We start from the raw sequence: 22687 nt of genomic DNA on the forward strand, positions 1-22687 counted from the left end.
TATGTCAAATCGATTTTCTTCTTCAGGATTTTTACCTGACAGAGTAGCTATCGAGTCGAAAACACGCGTTTATGATTCTGGCTCTGCCGGATACGGAGAAAAGTATGTGTTTAATTTTTTCAATTAACTTTGGCACTTGGTATAACTTTGTTGTTTTCGTCACGACAAAAATCCAGAAGCTGGATCAAACATTATTTACCCCAAACAGCAAGTCATCCCTTTCCCCGTACTTGTGACAATTCCAATATGAAAACGTCACATCACAGCGTGACGTCACAAACAGAACATCGTCATAAAGGACGTAGAATGTTCTCCTCTACAAACAAACTAAGAAACAAACCATCACGCCGTTCACTGTAAGGGTAGGCAGCAGGGGCGAACCGTGCATAGAAGCGATTATGCGCAGTTTTACATTATTTATTTATTTTAATTATTTGGATAACCAGCAGCTATAATTATCATATATATACATAAAAAACAAATAACAAATAAGCCAATTACAGGTTTTCACAAGTAGCATCACAGTACGTTAAAAAATATTCTCGAACATAAAATGAATAGTAATTTAATGTAAATTCAAAAGAAAAAAAAATACTACGAATTATTTCGAAAGCAAACGCCGTACGTCATTAATATTATTTGCAAACAAATCTATGTTAAATGATTTATTTATTACATTAAAATTATTAAAAATTCGCCATAAATATGAATTTTGCCTATATTAGATGAAACAAGAGGTATGTTAAGAAGAGGGTTATTTCTTAAAACTTTGGAAGGAACATTGATAGAAAGTTTGCATAGTAGTTCAGGACAGTCGATTGAACCAGATGCAATTTTTAGAAAATAAATTATATCCGCTATTTCACGACGTTTTTGCAGAGGCAATAATAGGTGATGTTTTTTTACACATATGAATATACTGGTCGGGTTTAAACTCCAGTTTCAACCGGAAACACATGAATTTAACGTTTTTTTTTTAATATTTTCAATGCGTGATATCTGCACATTGTACATAGGATTCCATATTTGTGATGCATATTCTATATTATATTTGACTAACTATATCAATGTTTTACTTTATTTATAGAAAAACAAATGAATATTAATATTAACTCTTAAAATAATGTAGTAAATAATCCCTTTGCGCGCGGTGATGTAACATCGTGTTACCACTAGTAAAAGACGGAATATTCTGAAGTTCAGACATTTGAAAAAAATGAAAAACATGGAAACAAACTGTTTAATAATTCGTTTTCCATATCTTATGCGAATAAACATATAATTTAGCCCTGTTAAAGCAAATAAATTAAAAATCACAAATACGCCGCTCATGTTACGCGCGTGCGCCCCCTATCATTGTCATTAACCAACTGAAGGCTTAATCTGTTTTAGACGACACCCGCCGCAGAACAGCGTCTGTCTTTTCTGTTATGACTTATATCCTCGTGCTCTCTCTTGTATAAGGTATATGTATAGATGTGTTGCTGAATAAGCGGACATTCATTCTTCGCGTAGCAAGGATAAATATTTTTTGAATAAACATTTTGCATAGTCATACAAATTTTACTTTCTAAGTCGGGTGTGAAAATGTCCATTTAAAGATTACAAAAAATACGAATTCATCACTCAAAAAACTAAGAAAGATATATCAAGTCTTGTGTCCTATGTCGACTTGTGTGACATCACAGCCACACAAGAGTCAATAAAGCGCGCCCAGCGCTTGGCAGCTTTATTCCCTCGGTTGAAAGCGAACATAAGGAGATGTCAAAAATGCTCACTTTCGTCTATTTGACATTATGTTTTGAAGGTTTGTAATCAAATAAAATAATATGTTGATATTATTATGTTTTTATAAACAGCTCCATCGGAAGTTAAATCCAGTCCTTGTCTCCAAATATTTGGACAAAATTAAAATATTGTTGATAAATCCACCCGGTCCATGAAGAAGTAAAGAAATTGAAAAAAATAATTTTTTAGGCGTTGCCTAGTACGTAGGTGATATTTTGTATTCTATTAAAGAAGGTTAACATGAACAAAAAATAAAAAGGGAAAAATAATGAAACCCACTAAACTGTGAAACCGGCTTGTCATATAATTCAATTAGATTAATTTCACCTGGATAAATAAAGGTTTCAGATCTTTAACTTCGCAAACATCAACTGATGAAAGGATTGAAGGAATATAGATGTTTAAATATGGACAGAATGGTGAATGGTTCACAGTGTGTAAAGTGGCCACTTAAATCAGCCTATGACAGGTCTTAAGCCCTGTAGATGCCTAGACTTTTACATTACGTTCTCTAAAATGTTCTTTATCTCTGTTGTAATATGTTATTATGTATAACGTAAAAGTTAACACAATATCTTGTATTGCAGAACACTTTCTTTCGAACGCCGAGTAACTTTTACCATTTTAACAAATTACAACAGGGATGGAGAATAACTTAAATAAGGGAATATGGAAAATCTAGGCATTTACAGGGCTTATGACCTGTCATTAGCTGGTTTAAGTGACCACATTACACATTGTGAACCATTCACCATTTTTTAAAGTTGGTCCAAAAAGAAGTTTAAAAATTGAAAATGTGTTTTCAGGCGTTGCCTAGTATGTGAAATAATTCAGTCAGATTAATCTCTTCACAATAATAAAGGATTTAGCTCTTTAACTTCACTTAAACCAACAAATAGAAGAATTGAAGAAATATGGATGTTCAAACATAGGCAAAATGGTGAATGTTACACAGTGTGTAAAGTGGCCACTTAAACTAGCCAATGACAGGTCAAAAGCCCTGTAAATGCCTAGACCTCCATATTCCCTTATTTAAGGTATTCTCCATCCCTGTTGTAATTTGTCAATCTTGATGACTCCTGAGGGGGTGAAATCCAGTCTTTTGTCTGCAAACAATTGGACAAACTCAAATATTGTAATTTTACCATATTGTTTTAATTTTTGTAGTCATTTTCAAATTTGTAAAAAAACACACACAACTTATGTTAACAACTTATAGTTTGTAAAGAAATGATCGATCATTATGATTTTCTCCAGACCTGGAGGCGTGTTTTTAAAAATTTTGCTAAAATTTTCCTTTCTGATTTACCCTTTACGACTACTCAGAAAACATCTACGAATCTGAATTTTTATTTTATCATCACGATTTTGAAATTTTATTTGAATTTTTTTTGCCACTTAATCCGAACCAGTGAAGATTTAAAGTGCGATGTCTAGGATTGTAAAAAAGTTATCAAGTAACGTATTCGGATAGGAACGATCAGGGAATTCTGATATTCCTCGAGGCCTCATAACCCGAGACTTAGTAGTAATACTATGTATAGAAAATAAAGTAACACAATCACGTACGGCGCGTTAGAAGGTTCACTGTGTCCATTCAACACGTTAGTTCCTAGAGAGAAAAATACACATTTTTTTGAAGACTCAGCGTTGTTTTTTCGAGACACATCAACAAAATCAAGAGAATTTTAAAAATGAGTTTTTTTCACTTCAAATGTTTTATTTATTTATTTATTTTTTTTTTTTTTTTTTTTTTCATTTTTGCACCACAACATGCCAGGAGGCCCAATTACAGCGGTGAATTACATCACAGAACACCCAGGCTTGAGAAAAATCACATTTAATTTTTGAGTTCTCACCGGGAATCGAACCCGGAACCTTCCGTCTGTGAGTCAAGCGTCTTGACCACTACACCACGGAGGCCGCCAACAACAACAAAGTGACAGATCTCCAAACTCCAAACGCCCAGCCTTAATACAGGTTGGGGGGGGGGATATAATTCCTCTCTCCAACTCAGGCTTAAAACCTAAAAATATATCAAATATTTTTCAAAAAACCATTAAGTTATTTAAATTTATTTCAACAGAGAGGGAAAACATTTTTGAGAAGGAAATATGGAAGTCTTGGCATTTACAGGGCTAATGACCTGTCATTGGCTGGTTTAATTGGCCACTTTACACACTGTGTAACATTCACCATTCTGCCCATGTTTGAACATCCACATTTCCTCAACTCTTCCATCGGTTGACTTTTGTGAAGTAAAAGAGCTGAAACCTTTATCACGTAGGTGTGATTCATCCGGCTGAACCAAATCACCTACTAGGCAACGCCTGAAAACAACTTTCCAATTTTTATACTTCTTCTTTTACCAGGTAGTAATTAAACAATGTTTGATTATGTCCAAATGCTTGCAGACTGGCTGGATCCCTGTAAATGCCTAGACTTCCATATTCCCTTCTCAAAAATGTTTTCCCTCTCTGTTGAAATAAATTTAAATATGAACAACTCCCTAGGGAGGAAATCCAGCCAGCCTGCAAGCATTTGAACATAATCAAACATCATTAAGTTATTGTTTATAAGTAGTTAAATGTCAACATATATTCAAAACACACGGTGAAAAATGAAAATTTTTGACTGTATTGCATTGTGTAAAACTAATTTTAATTATGGACGCTTTATTCTAAATTAAAAACTCTGAAAAATAGTAATGTTTAAAACTAATTTTATGACTGTGCTTCTATTGTTATAGAATCATAAAAATTTAGAAAAGTGTAAGAATCTATTTATTTGTGACGTAAAAGTGCCTTGATTTAACTTTCTAAAACACTACCCGTCATAGTAAATTATTATTAAATTACAGTGCCATATAGAGAACAGAATTATGTAAAGAGAAAACACGTTTGTTCATAAATACGTTACATACAAAATGATAACAATTATCAAACCTTATTCAAACGTTAGACAAAAGTGTAAAAATACATTCAGAAATTATGAGCGCGATTATTTAGTCCTTTATTCCATCGGACACAAAGCCGATGCAACAAATTTATTTAAGTAAATTATCCACAATAAAAATAATTATGTCCATAATTTTTTTTTGAGTCCAATAGAAAGATATTTTTTGCCAACGCGCTTCAGTCTATTGTTTCTTATTTAATTATTTGAGCTTTACTTCCCCATTTTGGTTCAATGTTGATACTCTTTCTTCTACTCCGATACTATTCTCCATGCCGTAGACGAGCACAAGCCTCTAGTCTGTCGTTTCCTTTTTGATTCAGTCGGCAATACTTCTCCAGTTATCTTTAGACTAGATTCGGCTAGGCAGATGACTGCAGTCACTAAAGAGCCTGACGCAGTTTTGGTCTGGACCATCTAGCGTGATGCTGCTTTTTCCCTCTATTTTCTTCATTTCTTGCAGCAGACAAGCACAGCCTCTCCAAACTGTCGATACATATATAACTCTATCAACAATACTCCTTCAGTTGTCTCTTGAATTGGCTAGGTGAATGGCTATAGTCACTGAAGTTTATTTTGCAGTACTCATCTGTTTTAATATTTTAATATCTATCCTATCCTCTAGTCTTTTTTTCCCTACCATGCCACCTATCATAAACCTCTACAGGCTGCAATTTCGTCTCCAACTGTATCAGAAATATGACTCTTGTAGGTTTTTAGCTGCAGTCACTGAAAAACATGCGGCAGTTCTAATTTGTTACGTCCAACGTGTTCCTGCTTGTGCTCACTTTTTTCTTTTCCCTACATTGCCACTCGCACAAACCTTTTCTGGCTGACATCTTACCCAGCTTTGCCAAAATAACTCATATAATTGTTCTTTGACTAGATTTGGCTAGGCGGTTGGCAGCATTCACTGGAAAACCTATTGCAGTCCTATCAATCTAAGATGTGGTGTTCTTTTCTTTTTATTTTCTTTTATTCCGCTAGCCAAAACAGGCCTCTTTAGACTGTAATTCTTTTTCCACCTGTTTTTTCTGTACTCTTCCAGTTATTTCTCGACTGGACTCGACTAGGTGGATAGAAGTAGTCATTAAATAGCCTGTCGCCGACTTGATCTGTGTGATCCAGCATGTTGGTGATCTTCCTCTATCTGTTATTTTCCCCAAGTCTCGCCGCGGAACAGTTCAAGCACGTTTAGATTGTTGTTCCAACTTTGACCGCTATACACCCTCTCTTCTTTGTTGCACGTTTAAAAATTTGATTGAAATTGATTGATTGAAATAAATTTCCGGTGAATGTTTAACATTGCTTTATTATGGATTTGAAATAAAATTTAAAAAAAACGGTGCTATGGGAAATCGGATAGGAAAAATGTTTTTTTAAACGTGGTAAAAATAAAAGCATTCAAATCAAAGAAAAAATACAATAATTAAAATGGTTTAAACCAAAATAAACAGCTTTGCAAGGTCGCCACCATGGTGACTACGTGTTCGCAATAGCCAATAAATTACAGCGTTGTTTTGTTGTTGTGGCAACTATGGGTGATCAAGATTGATGACTGCAACCGAGTTGTCATGGTTTCGATGGTTGGGGTACAAATTATAATTTTAAAGAGTTCAACTTTTGATTTTCAGTACAAACTTTTTTTCAGGGATTAAATGTGTTACCCCTTTTATAATACTTTGCAATGGAGTCTACACTTGAAGTTTCAAACAAACCGCATTCGGTAAATCGCTTATTATCCCAACTTCAAAGAGAACAGTCTTGTTGCCGATCGAACATTTCAAACATTTCGAGATATCCATTTAATTGTACAATGCCAATAATGGAACTATACTTGATATTCAATAGTACCTATTGAGGATTTGCAATGTCCAAAGTTTTGAGAGGTTCAGTAGAATTAATGTAATAATTTTATTAATCACAAATGATAAGCATATCTTTTAACCACAGACGTATAAATTTATAGATGGTTTTATGAATTTAGAATTTATAATTGGGGACTTATGAATTCATAACTGCGAAATATTTTAATATTTTTCCTTTTCGACATCCGCTCCCAAAGAGATTATGTGGACATTAACAAGAGTTTTCAGTAGCTCAATCACAAATAATTATCAACGTGCTAATAAGCGACGTGATAACGATTTCTCACCATGGTTGTTTATCGTATTCGCGATCACAATACAACATCCGTGAACACCATATATTAAATGTCAAAATATTTACATTTCGCGACGTATAATCCTGCTGCGCAATCAGATATTTGAATTTTTTGAAGAAAAATATTCCAAAAGTGCTATTTATATTTATTTATTTATATTATTGTTGGCAAGCCAAATGTCAAGAAAAACAGTCGTCATAGTAATTGTAATTGAATTTTCACTTTTTCGCATTAGATTCTCCTTACTATTTTGCAAATGCAATTTATTGTATTATTTTTTATAGTAATCGCTGATTTTTCACCAGTAAACTGTATTTACTTACGAGAAAAACAAATAACAAACCGACACGAGCGTCGACGTATGACTGCGATAACTTAAGCACGTTCATTATTGTTCATTGTGATCGCTCAAATAAATAGCATGTTTTTAAGCACGTCGATAGTTATTTGTGATTGAGCTACAGGAGACTAGATCGCTAGCTAACACTCTTGCCGCCCCCCACGTCAATTTTACGTCCCTTAGTTTCACCAAATAAAGCCGAAAGATCGTCATCGCAGGTCTTCCAGGATAGCGGGAGCCCGCAGGTGTGAAGAAGCGGAAGCTTGGGTTAAGGCTCTCATGAGGCATTTGCAGCACATGTCCAAGCCAGCTCCACCGCCCCACCATCAAAACGTTCACAATGAGAGGCTGCTGCGTCCATTCTCAGACTTCGAAGAATCAAAAACTGAGAAATAATTTCACGTTAAGTTTTGTGCTTATTTTTTCAGTTCCTTTGATATTTTTTTAATGTTTTAAAATTGATGTAAAATCCCCATGGATCTCAATAAATAAATAATTTAATTTCTTTTATTTATTTATGTAACCAATCTAAGAAACAGTTTATGATGGGTACGTCAGAAGAAGAAAAATACAGCGTGCGTGCATGATGAGACATTTGCTCGTAGAGAAAACCAGTTATCCATGTAAAGACGGACGTAGCATTCTATAGCCTATTCTTACGGGGAGACTGCGTGTTCGTTTATTTATATTTAACAATGAGAGAATTCAGTGCTATGGGAAACTAGACGCATTTTTTCTTATTATTTACACCCGGTAAAAATTAAAGGGTTTAGTTTTTGGGCGAAATTTCCCGAAAATGTTTGAAAAAATTAATTGATTTATTCACCAATTTTGCCTATATTTGAACATTACAAAGCATAAGCCGTCAAATTTTCTCTTATCCGTTATAAAGTAAATAAACACAAATAAACATTTCAATTTTCAATTAAATTTTACGATTAAAAAAAGTTTTTAAATGTGGTTTTACGATAAAATTTATTATCCTTGGCCTGGCACCTGTATCGTAAGACTGATCACCTTAACTCTTTGTAAAATATTATCAATATGTGCATTTAGTATAATAATAAAGTGCCCTATGCACCGCCAGGGTGAGATAAGGATATGATGATGATGTTGGTTTGAGTTTGAGTATGTGACTACACTTTGCTTCGTATATGGTTACACTGCTGATTCAACATCAAATGATGCATAAAGCTGTTTAAAGAACGGAAAAAAAACTAATACAGTTCAGTCAATTCAACCAAATTAAGAGTTTTCTGTAATTTTGGGGGTCGTAATAATGTTCTAAATGAAGAACATCGTCAACAATATTTGAGTATGTGCTTGCAGACTGGCTGGGTTTCCTCCCTAGGGAGTTATTCATATTTAAATTTATTTCAACAGAAAGGAAAAAAAAAACATGTTTGAGAAGGGAATATGGCAGTCTAGGCATTTACAGGGCTTATGACCTGTCTTGGCTGGTTTAAGTGGCCACTTTACACACGGTGTAACATTCACCATTCTGGCCATGTTTGAATATCCACATTTACTCAACTCTTCCATCTGTTGACTTTTGTGAAGTAAAAAGAACTATGAAGTAAAAGAGTTTCACAAAAGTCAACAGTTGAGGAATGTGGATTACATGAAATGTCACACAGTGTGTAGTAGCCACTTAAACCAGCCAATGACAGCTCACAAGCCCTGTAAATGCCTAGACTTCCATATTCCTTTCTTTAAAATGTTTTCCCTCTCTGTTGAAATAAATTTGAAAATCATCGTGTTTAGTTTCATGCGTTCGTATTTATTTACTGTAATTTGACGTTCAATGATCAGTTTGACCATATATGAAACAACGTGTAGTCACATCCAAAAAAATTTTAAAAACATAAACAAACCTCTCTAGGGGGTTGAGACGATTCAGGATAGCACCCCAGGTTGGGAAAGTGTGCTACGAGGGGAGGGTTTCAACTGTTTAAAACTTCACCCCTATTCCTAGTTGCTAAAGATTTACTACACCCTGATTTTGTGGTTGTTACCGGAGAACACAGGGTTCAATTTTGTATACACGTTTGATTATGTATTGTTTAGGTTTTAGTTTATTTTGGTCATTGAATTAAACAAAATATGTGAATGTAGGAAACAAAAGAAAAGAAGCTTTGCCGGCAATTGTAGTAAAAAATTGAAATCTGAAATATTTGAGTGTAGTTGGATTTGAAACTTACATTTCATGAAAATACTAAGATGGTAACGAAAGATCGCATAAAAAATTTCATGCTTAATTATTTAGAACACAATAATTGAATCAAACATTTATTACTGTACCAGCATATTAATTTCTGTACCTCAGAGACAGACGGATGCAAATCCAAACTTTCTCTAAGTGATTTCTAATTATTTGTAGCATTTATTTATATTTTCAGTATCTTCATACATTGGTTCTTTCATAGTAAGACTTACATTTCTTCAAAATCAATGGATATGATCATGAACTGGATACGAAAATCGAAATGTTATTTCATCAAATTCTGGATTTGCATCCGTCTGCCTCTGATGTACAGATTTTATCAAACCAAGAAAAATTAAACAAACTTAACGTATTGTAATATAAAGTTTGATTTTTATGTATTTTTTTTATTTATTTATATATACGCTTAACGGGCATTTTTATGGACACATTTATACATAGAAAATTATTATAAAAAAAGTAGAAAGACTCAATGGTTTATAGTAGACTTTGTGGGAGTGGAAGCGGGAGAAAGGTGTTTATAATTGGATTAAATTCAGTGATCGTTTGAAAGTAGACAACTTGTTGTCGAAGAAATCAAGACTGATATGTGTGTTGGCAGACCCAATTATTCTGGGCATAGGGGAATGAAAACCATAGTTGATTCTATGGTTATCGTTATGGAAGAGTAAGTTTTGTCTGAGGTTTCTAGTTGGAATATTTAATTTATTGAGCTCAGTAGTTCAGGAGCATCAAAGAGTGAGTTGAGAATTTCAAGTGTTAAGAATTATCTTGAAAAAAAAACAGATGCACATGGGTTAGTGAAAAATTTCAGCCCTACGGAAATTGGATACAAAAATGCTTTCGTGCGTGTGGTAAAAATTAGGGTAAATTGTACGGCAAAGTTTCTTGAAAATGTACGAAAAATAAAAATATATATTTGAATAAAAACGAACTACTTTGAATAAAGTCACTGGTTCATATTATCCAACCAATGATAAGAGAGCTGTGAAAGATATCCGGTTTGCTCACCGTAAACGGACGAATCGGCAGAACTGACAAATAATTATTTGTTTGCACCACGACAGGCCAAGACGCCCAATTACAGTAGTGAGTTGCATCACAGAACACCCAGGCTTTAGAAAAATCACATTTAATTTTTGTGTTCTGACCGGAAATCGAACTCGGAACCTTTCGTGTGTGAGTCAAACGTCTTGACCACTACGCCGGAAGAGAATCTCTGACATCACAGGCGGAGTTATTTTAAAAACACAAATCTTCAAAAAATCATAGTGCTCATAATACAGCACCCAAAAATTGAAAAATATATATTATCTTAGTTTTATTGTCTATTAACAAATAAAAAAAAATAAAGAAAACCACTGAACTTCCTCATTAAATCTAAATTAATTTAAAGCGAAAAGGACTGCTTATTTAAAGGTAATTGACTACATCGGTTAAATTAAGTCACCGTGAAAGAATTTTAGAAGCTAGGTACTACGTTTGACAATTTGAACACCATCGAAAAAAAAAAGTTTTTTATCGCATGTCGACTAGTGTTACATAACCGCCACACAAGAGTTAATAACTTTCTAGGGAGAAAATCCTGCCTGCCTTAAAAAAATTCGGAATACTAAAAACATTGTTGACGTTGCATTTTTATTATCATATTTATTTTACAAAAACAGTGCTCTATGCATCACTGGATGCGCTCAGAGAAATGATGATGATGAAATAAACCCGTGTTTTGAGGAGACACCGCGATCAGTATTCAAGAACCTGTGAGAATCCACGAATCATCACGGCATCAATATGTATGTGTTAATTTCGACTCACCGCGCGTAATGAGTTAAACAAAATGAACGCATGATGGTATTAATTAACAAATTATTCAAACCCAGGTAATGAAGCGGCGTTGCCGACTCGCAAGGAGTGGATACCCATAGGCTGATTGATCCTGGGAATAATTTTCCAAGGAACACATGGCGTCAACATTTGATACTTTGTTGTAACATGGAGTAAAAGTTTTTCGCAAACTCTCTTACCACCCATATTACAAACATAGTATACGGTATAATATTTACCCGTATTTGTTGATATTACGCTTTTCTGTTACATTAACTATTTTGTTCGTATAAAGTTTGTAATAAATTAATGAAGTGTGTGAAATTAAGAATTTAAATGAAATGATGGATTAACATTTCATAAAAACTCTAAGATCATACACAAAATATTGTAAAAAAATAAATTTTCGTATTAGAAGATTTGTTCGTATGTATTATGGCAAATATGATTATTTTCATCATTTTTATTATTTTAATTGATTAAAATAATTACAAAATTGATACATGTTTTTTAATACATAATGCATCTTTTTTATATTTTTTTTATTGTTGAAGCTGTTACTTTCCGAAAAAGAGACTAGCTCTTGTGCTTGGAAAGTGGTTTACACTACTTTATTTATTTATTAATTTGAAGGTAGAAAAAAAATCCAAATTATCTAAAATAAAAAGAATTAAAAAAAATAATAATGCAGTAACACTAATTAAAATAGAAAGCTGTTTTTACTACGATTCAAATAATTTTTTTAAATTTTTTTATTGTTATTTTAATTTTTTATTTAATATAATATAAAGTGACAACATCTCAACAAAAAGCAAAACATAATAAAGCAAAAGTACAGAAACAAAAACGAAACGAAATACCACACTAAAAAAGGAAAACAACCTCTTGTGCTTACTGTGGGATTACAAATAAAATTAAATAATAAATTAAACTTCAAATTTACTTTGAATTAACTAACTTATATATTAGTTTTAATAGTTTTTAGTTAAATGGGGGGATTATCGTAATTTTTTATTCCTTTTAAAACAAAACTATTTTGACCATGAGTTGTGTGAAATTTAGGATTTTTTATATTATTTTCGTATCTTAGTGATTTATTCATCTCAAATTTTTGAGACCTCTTGCATGGTAGGCAAATGTTCTGACCACTACACCACGAGGCCGACATTGATTAAACGAATAATTAGAAATACTAACATATAAAAATTTTGATTTAATAATAATAATAAACCTTTATGATTCATAACAATAATAAGTGATAAATAAAAAAATGGCGAACTTATTGCTATTAGCAATTTCTTATAGCCAGACCAAAAACAAATAAAAAAAATAATAATGTAAATAATTATTTAAAAAAAAAATATAAAATATTTTGGCATATATTTCTTATATTAATTGCATTTAATATATTTTTATTTATTTGAATGCATTTTCCAGATATTCATTCATAGTATAGAAACATTTATTTATTAAAAACACTTTTAACAATACCATTTGTGTATAAAGTTATAAACATAGAAAATAAAAGTGAATTTTGGAAGAAAAATTTCATAGTCAACGAGAATATGATTATAATACACGCAGAAAAAAAAATTATGGGAAAAAATATTTATGAAGAAAACACTAAAAGTCTAGCTTTAGGATAAGACAAAGTGTAAGACAGTTTCATCATCATCATTCCTTTTCCGCACCCAATGGTGCATAGAGCACTGCCTTGGTACACCGATTTTAGCAAACCTTGATCATTTTTGTAACATGAATGTAAGTTGATCAATTTTACGGTTCATGTGCCAGTCCAGGGACTATAAAATTAATATTCTAGTGTAAAATATAATACTATGTAACATAATTGCAATCTACAGACCGCCTAGTTGCGATAAAATTACTTTCTTATCGGAATTGAAATATTTCTTCGAGACAACACAAAAACAAAATATCGTTTATTGCGGCGATATAAACATAAACATAATGGATTCGACAAATAGACAATGTATCAATACGAAGAAATACTGTGCGAGCACGGCCTACAGAGCGTCATAAGTGACGTCACAAGAGACGAAGTAGTATCTGGTCGAAATGTGCAATCGTGTATAGACCATATAGCAGTACGATACCACACATCTACGGCAATTTACTCAGGAATTGTGACAAATAAAATATCGGATCATTTTATGACAACGGTAGCCATAGGAAATGAAGAAATACCGGATGGCCAAAAAAAAACCATACAAATATTAGATAATAAATATATATTAACCAAACTTAAGAAAACAAATTGGGACGACCTTCTTCGTACAAACTGTCCTATAAAACTATACAGTAAAATTAAAAATATTTTCAACGATATATATGAATCCGCAAAAAAAGAAATAAAGTATAAAAACAGAAATAAACACAAAAATCCATGGATAACAGAAGAACTGAAACAAATGATAAAAAAACGAAACCAACTTTATAAAAAATGGAAAAACACGCCAAATAATCAGAGTCACCGCCTTGAATATTCTAAATGGAGAAACAAAACAAATAAAAAAATACTTGACACTAAAAACGTTTACGACAAAAATGAAATTAATACCCTTAAAAACGATCCGAGAAAATTGTGGGAAAAAATAAATGGTTTATGTGGGAAACAAAAAAATAATCTAGACACGGTTATAATTAAACACATGAGATGTTTAGGAGATACAAAATATCTATGTAATCAATTTGCAAAAACATTCGTAGAAGAGATAAATAATATTAAACATAAATGCAATGAAAAATTCTTGAATCGTGTAAACTATGCTTTTCCAGTGCCTTTGTAGATGAGATATAAACATATTTATAAAGAAGACGTAGAAAAGATTATAAAAAACATGAATTCAAAGAAATCTCCCGGATGTGATCAAATTAGAGTCAGTGATTTAAAGGAAGTAGTGCAAGAAATCAGTCCAATCTTAGCGAAATTGATAAATTTGTGTATATGTCAAGGAGTTATGCCAGATGATTTAAAGGTATCAATAATAAGACCTATCTTTAAAGCAGGGGACCATAAGGAGTTTACTAACTACAGACCTATAGCCATCCTTTCGTGTATAGATAAAATAATCGAAAGAGCTGTTGTCAGCCAGATACAGTCCTTTTTAGATGAAAATAATATTATAAACTCAGTTCAATATGGATTTCAAAAAAACAAAAGTACTTCAACACTACTGTCTAAATTTACTGATGAAATAAATAAATACTTAAATGAAGGAAAGTACGTGGGAGTACTTTTTATCGATTTTAAAAAGGCATTTGATACCCTGGATCATCAAACCTTGGCAATAGCAATGGATGAATGTGGAATACGAGGACCATTAAAATTGTGGTTCCAAAATTATCTACAAAACAGGAAAATACAAGTCAAGATAAATGACGAACAAAGTAATCCAACCACCTCAAATACTGGTGTGGCAACAGGCTCAATATCAGGACCAGTTTGCTACATAATGCAGGTAAATAGTCTTCCCAATGTTATCGAAAAATGTACCAAATACATATTTGCTGACGACACTTGCATCTTGTGCGCTGACAAAAATATTACACATGTTGAGAAAAATATTCAATCGGACTTAAACAATATCATGAAATGGGCTCACGATAATGGGATAATACTGAACATAAATAAAACAAAAGTGATGCTTATTCATTCTACGCATACAAGTAAACAAAACAAAATACTTAATGTTAAAGGTCACGATTATGAATGTCTCCATTTAAAAAAATCACCTTGTGCCTGTCAAACGATAGAAATGGTCAAACAATATACATATCTAGGCTTAACTATCGAAAATAATTTTCATTGGAAATTACATGTAGAAAGTGTTTGCCAAAAACTAAAAGCGGTACTTATAAAATTTAATTATTTGAAATTCTGTGTTCCGCGGGCCACCTTGTACTGTTTATACCATGCGCTGGTTGAGTCAATTATATCGTATGGAGTGAGTTGTTACGGGCTAACATTTACAACGTATACAAATAGGATAAAAAAATTACAAATTAGATTCCTTAAAATGTTAGCAAGTAAAACCAACTTAATAACTCAAAATGACTACGAAAATCTTTTCCCGATGTGTAAAGTTTTGACGGTACAGAATATGATATACTATCGCCTGGTAACAGAGGACTTCATGGATTTCTATAAAACGCCAATATCACATAAGCATGAAACGCGCCAAAAAGCGAGAGGAAACTTCATAGAAAGAAGAGCCATAAATGCGTATGGAGAGAGGACCAGGGCGTATATACTCCCTCGCATAGTAAAGAGACTCCCGGACGAAATAAAAAATAGTGATATGAATAAAAACAAAGTAAAATTGGTTTTAAAAATCTTTTTCTTAAATTCTAAGTTTAGTCTATAAAAAAATTTTTTTTAAAAAAATGGGGAAACCAAACAATTTAAAACAGTGTCAAAAAAAGTGTTTGTTTATTATTTTTTATATATTTCGTTTTCAAAAAAGACTTGATTAACTTGTATTTAATTTTTTTTAAACTTTTATTTTATTGATATTTTTAAGATTTTTTTTTTAAAAATATTTTATGTAAACATTTATTATATTATGTTACAAAAATGTTTAAAGAGAGAAATCCCTGCAAAAAAACTGCTTCTGCAGTTTGGCGGGAATTTAAAAAAAAATTGTTTTGAATTTAAAAAAGAAAAAATAAATAAAAAAAAAAAAAAAAAAAAAAACACGTTTTTAAATAAATATTTATGTCAACCATTTCGTGAATCGAATCTTCTTGGATGGTAGGCAAGCGTGCTGACCATTACACCACGATGCAAATATTTTGTAATACTTTTGTGTATTTATTTTTAATGTTTTTAAAATTATAAATACTAACAAGAAAATTAGTTGAATCCATTGTAAAACAAACTGTACCTCTAAATACGATAATCTGCTGCAGTAGAGAATTTAACGTAAAGTATACAAATTATATGTATAAATATTTTAAACCGGCTTGTCGTCCCGTGGTAGTGTTGTGGACTCACGGGTCAAAGGTCTGAGGTTCAAATCCCCCTCTACAACAACGCGATTTCCATTTTTCATGCACATGTTATTTCCGACTCTTAAATGGTCTGAAAACTTTAAATATTAGAGTATATATAAAAAATTCAGGTATTTCTCTTTCACTTAAAAAAAAGGAATAAAAAATGCAATTCAGCTCAATAGATATATTGATTTATTAATTTAATATAAAATTATATATTTATGCGAATTTGCTAACATTGTCAAAATAAGGTTATTAATCCCGTTCTGAGAAAGTCAAATCAAAAAAAAAAATAAGCAATATAAAGAAAAAAGTTTAGTTTTTAAGAGGCAGTTTTTAGATGAAGGTAAAACACAAATCAAAATTACAGCAAAAAAAACGTTGTAAAAACACATTAGTAACAAAATTAGTAAAAGACATAGCGAGGATCTCCAAAATTCAATTTAAAAAAAAACAATTCAAGTAAGGGCATTTGTTGGCTATTAACAGCATCATCAACTCCTCAGACTCTCCGCGACCAATTAAAATAGTCGTTTCAAATAAAGTTTCGTAATTACTTATTAGTTAAAACAAAAGTTTCACCTTTATATCCATTGCACCCGGAGTTCTTTTTTTCGCCATAAAACAAGACTGAAAATTTTCCATTTTACTTTCCATCTGTGTTTTTAGTGTTTCCCATTGCGGTTTTAATTCGAATTTAAATATACAAATTCCCGGCACCCAGAACCACTCTATTCTCGTCAATTTTCCAAGAAGTTTTCCATCAATTAGGGGAGAAATGGTAAAATTGAACAAACCTTTTTGATGAAAAATGCGCACTGTGACAGAAGCGGAGAAAACCTTTAAATAAATTCAATTATCAATGTTCTTAGCTTAGATAAACAAGGATCTCCAAACCACGGCCCGCAATCGAATTCGGGCCTCGTGAAATTTAAAGAGTTAAATCAGCGTTTTGGTATTTTTTTTGTATGGTTTATTCATAAAATTAAATTGAAATACCTTCTTAAACAGCCTTACAGCCCGTTTCAAGCCATGTTCTGTATCAAATTTCACTTTTAATTCCTGTTATCCGCTGGAACTCTCCATTTAGATACGTATAGTATCTGAAATGTATATTTTTTTAATGTAATATACACATCGCAGCCCTGGAAAATTAAGCCGCATGGAAAAAATAAATCAAATGAACAACTCTCTAGGGGATAGGGAAGATTAAAAATTGCAACCCTGGTCTAACGACGTTTCTTCTGCCTCCGGAGAACCCATACAAAATTTTCTTTATAAAGTAGGCAGTCACCGCACATAAGGGAGGGCCGATATTTTTTTTTCCGAATTTTGAAATGAAAGGGGTCTTAAAAGTTGCCCTTTGGATTACTCAGAATGCAAAAAATATCAAAAAAAAAATTCGATACTACTTTTGGGCCTCAACCAGAGCTTGAAGTTTTCGAAAAAGCCGATTTTTTGGAGTCAACCAGCTGTCATTTCGTATTCACGTAAGAAAATCAGTATAATTAAATGTTATAATGTGCATTAAATCTTATTGGATAAGCATCTAAGGGCGTGAGTTGCACTTTGTTTTGTAATAAATGGGTAGCATTGTTTTAACAGGCCATTGTTTTCGTCAATATTAGCCAGGCGCTCGACGGAATTAGTTCCGCGGAGTGTAAACTTTTTCCATTTCGGTAGTTTTATAGCGCGTTTGAATTTGTAATGTGATAAAGGTATTTCTTTACTAACACAAAATAATTTTATCAATATAGATAATTAACAAAATGTTCAGACAGTGATAAACTTCAAACCTCAGTTGAGGGCCAAAAGTAGTATGGAATATTTTTTAAATATTTTTAACGTTCAATGTGATCCAAAATGCAACTTTTAAGACCCCTTTTACTTTGATGTCTAAAAAAATAAAAAACCTCATACGTCATCGGCCCATTCTACTGCACATGTTTGGCCCATCTCAGCCTTTTTCGTATGATGTAAAGAGAGCTTTAGAGCTTTTATCCACCAGAATCTGCCAAAATTAATGTTTATTTTGTACCCTGAGACAAATATATAGAATAATCGCTTGAGAGAAAGAGATGTAATCTAATGTAATTTAAAAAAGGCGATCATTTCCTAACCTCAAAATTATCATCATTCCATGTTCGCTCCCTATTGGGAGCATATGGTGTCCACAAAAAGGAAATGGTGTATTAATGCATTTTTATCGGCTGCCAGCAACTGTGCGTCCTCCCAAGTCATGTTCGCGTCCCGTATCTCTGACATAAACTGCCAACGAACAACCAGCAGTGGACGTCCGTGACGTTGAGAACCTGATGCCTTGTAAAGTGGGCAAGCGTGATTAAGGCTCGCAGGAGGCATCAGCAGTATATGGCTCAGTCAATCGTATTGCTTCCACTTGATGAGAGTTGTCACCGGAGTTTGCTGCGTCTGTTCTTATATTACTTCGTTCCTCACAAATTCAAACCACCGCATACCTAAGATGCTTCCTAGACACCCATTCTCAGCCCTAGTGAGGTGCCGCGATACAAGTCCGTATTGGAAAATGGGCGTTACAGGCGTTATATAGGCGGCATTCGATTTTAACTGAGTTAATATCCAATCTCCAGACAGCCTTCTAATTGTAAAATATGGTACCTGCTTCTTAGTCACACTCCCCAGTGCTTTTTGCAAACTGACGTTTTCTGTAACATACTTATTCAGCTATTTGAAACTCTTGTGTTTACTAGGGATGGAAATACCGAGAAAGATATTGAAACAAGGGTGGGTGCCGGAAACAGGGCGACCGGTGCACTTAAATCTACTTTTGGAAACAAATGTTTATCGCAAGACGCTAAACTAGCAGTTCCCAACGGAGTTATAGTGCCAACTCTAATGTATGGGAGCGAAGTAGGGAATTGTAAAAATGACGATGAAAAAAGGTTGAATGCTGTGGAAATGCGATTCCTCGGGTGAATGTGTGGTAAAACGATGTATTATAGGTTCACAAATGTCGAGATCCGTAAAGTGTGTAAGGCTGAGACGTGCATTATCGACAGACTCAAGAAAGGGGTGCTGCGTTGGTTTGGACATGTAGAGCGAATGCACAGCGAAAAAACGGCTAAAAGGATCTAATGTTGATGGATGCAGAAGACGAGGAAGACCGAGAAAGACATGACACGATCAAGTCCATCAAATACTTAAAGGTGGACATGTCAAAAGTAGGACTAATTGGCGTGCGTGCATGGATGTCGAGGAAGCGAGGTCTATATGCCAAGATAGAGTGTTATGACGTTCTATCATTTCTGCCTACCCCTACGGGGAAACGAGGTGATGGTCTGTTTGTTTGCAATTCTATACTACCGTGCGAAAGTATTACACTTATAAGAACCAATAAAACATTTTGATACTTAGGTGGGACACTTTATTTACTGTATCATTTTTCGTTGTACGATTTTATGGGGCAAAACGAAATCGATACAACGCAAATATATAACTTTGTCTACCCCTACGGGGAAACGGCGTGATGGTTTGTTGCTGTTGTTGAAACTCTTGGCCTTTACGATTCTCGGTTTGACAGTCGGGGATTTTGAAGATCAAGGCACAAAGTGGTACTCAGGAACTCAGGACATGGGCTTTCGCAATATTGATATTTAAATAGTTACCACACAGTTACTTGAGGGAATTTTTTACAAAGTGTGTTAAAGGTAATAGTCGTTCAGTATCTCAGAAGACTTTGCTATTGGTGTTCACGCCTCACACCTATACAGTACCACCGTTCTGATATTTTTAAACATAATGAATTTTTCTTTCTATAGACACTTCAAGTAGACTTAAACACCGGTAACAGAGATAAGAAAGCTTTGTCACTTGTTGATATTCTTCTTTTTATCTCAATACGATAATTATTATCTTTATTGATTGTGGAAAAATATCTACATACTACACTTTTTTATCTAGCCTAGCGTGGTTTTTATTTATCCCGACACGAGGCATTATCTAGTTTCTTTTTCCATTCTTATGATATAACCAAATACTGTATATTAGACTCATTTCATTTCATTTATTTATTTATTTCATTTAAATCTACAAATAATTAAATCAATTTATTCCAGCCAACAAAAAAACAGACTGGTTTAAATAATAGTTGGTCAAAAATTTGGACTAAAAGTCAAAAATAACATATGTATATGACATTATTATAAATCAAAAGATACTCGTACGTACATGAAAAAACACCTAATAAATAAAAAATAACCACTGTTTTTTATTGGGGAGATATCGCTTTATATATAGTACTATATCTGGATATTAAGTTTTATTTGTTTATTCTCACATGTAAAAAAAAAAAAAAAAAACTATATTGTTTAGTGTTTTTGGTATGGGTAACCCTAGCGAGGTTACACTACTTTATTAGAAACTTTGTTTATTAGGGATAAAAATGAATAAATAAAAAGTATTTACACCTAATGATGGGTAATTCAAATTACCTGAAACTAATTGTGTTACAATAAATTTAACTTTTTTATGGTAAAAATTACAAAACGTATAATTTTAAATGAATTCAAAATGTTTTTCCACAAAGTAAATGCTAAAACAATATATAATATGAGACGAGGCTTAAACATATTAACTTAAATATTATTTTACGCATATTGAAGGATGAGGAATGTGGAGTCAGATAATGAGTATGGAAGAAGAGAGAAAGAGGAACCAAGGGATGGAAAAGAATAATATATATATTTTAAAAGAACAATAAAATACACGGAGGTCAGGGTTCAAAGGATTTTTAGTGATGTTTCAGGCGTTTCTTGAAAGTGGCTAGCGAAGGTGCATTTTTCATATGAAGAGGGAGCTCATTTCAAAGTCCAACACCTTGAGCGGAAAAAGAATAGCTGAAAAATGATGTGATATGTTAAGGAATGGAAAGTGTTCTCTCCTAAGGAGAGCGAAGCGAAAGACGATCAAAAGGGTAAATGAAATTCTCAGCAAGTTGTTTTGGAGCGCAAGGGTTGTAAGGATTATAATAAAAAAGTGAGAGATTGAAAGTTTATGCACTGATAAAAACGAAGCCACTTAAGTTCGGAACGTAATGGTGATACGTGGTTATACTTTTTGAGATCGAAAATAAAGGGGATGCTTTGATTCCACTAGCGCTTCAGACGATTTATGAGTTCTGTATTGGCGTCAGAGTAACAAATATTAGCATAGCACAGAGACTTTTACTTTTGGGTACATTTTTAATTAGTTTTAAAAAAAACTAGAAAATAAGAATACAAATAAATGTCTATTTATTATACATATAACGTAAATATTTTAATAAATGCATATATATAAACAAGTTCCATCTGCTGACTTAAATCAGCTGTAGTTAAAAAACACGTATATTTATAAAATATATAAAATTGCAATTTATCTTTATTGTGGCGTTAGGTAGACATAATTATTTGGTAAATTATCTAATCGTCAGACTTCACCGGCTCGGAAACGAGTATGAAAACATTGTATGCCTTAAAGGATAAACTGCTGGAGTCACATTTAATAAAATGTTCAGGAAACAAGATTTTGTGATCGTGCGATTTACAAAACTTTTGAACCAAACGAGATACGAGTAATTTCAACTTGTAAAGCACTTTTAATGTCAAATAATGATTAATTTGATAATAATGTATGCACAGATTAAAAAAGCATATCTGGAACTACTTATTTTTTTCGCACTAAAAAAAGTGGAGTTCAGATTTTAATTTTAACTTGAAAAAGCATTTTTATGAAATAAAAGCAGAAAGTGGACTTCATTGTTATATTTAAATAGCTTATTGACATAATTTTGACATTTTTAACTTCAAAACGGCAAAAAAAGACTCTCGTGTTTTATCATATAAGGTACACAAATGCTATTTTTGATTTTTTTTGTCAGTTGTAAAAGTAAAAATTTTTAAGGCGATAAAATTAAAATAATTTTCACTATTCGAATGCTGTAAAAACCACACTTTTTTTACCTAGAGCTATATTTTCCTTGTAATGCGCAGTATTTTATTTTTGTACGTATAAATAATAATTATTCATATACTTTGTTTTAACTTTTATACCTGTCATGTGAGAGCCTTCTGGGCGCATATAGATAATTAAAAAAATACATGATTGCAAACAATGACCAATTTTTTCCGTCTTTTTTGTTGTCTGAAAAATATTGTTTTTATTTATACGTCCACAAAGGTGCATTTGTTTTTGTAGCTAAAATGTTAAATAGAAATTTATTTTATTTATTTACTATCTGAGGCCAAGGGCCATGTGTTGAGTTGGGATACAACACGATGGAAAATAAAAGCACGCACATAATTGAAAAATAGCAAAAGTAAAAATTAAATATCATTACATTAACATACACACTGTACATATT

Source organism: Micrasema longulum, unplaced genomic scaffold, assembly GCF_059751315.1.
Source record: "Micrasema longulum isolate JH-2025_06_02 unplaced genomic scaffold, ASM5975131v1 h1tg000609l, whole genome shotgun sequence".
Lineage (NCBI taxonomy): Eukaryota > Metazoa > Arthropoda > Insecta > Trichoptera > Brachycentridae > Micrasema > Micrasema longulum.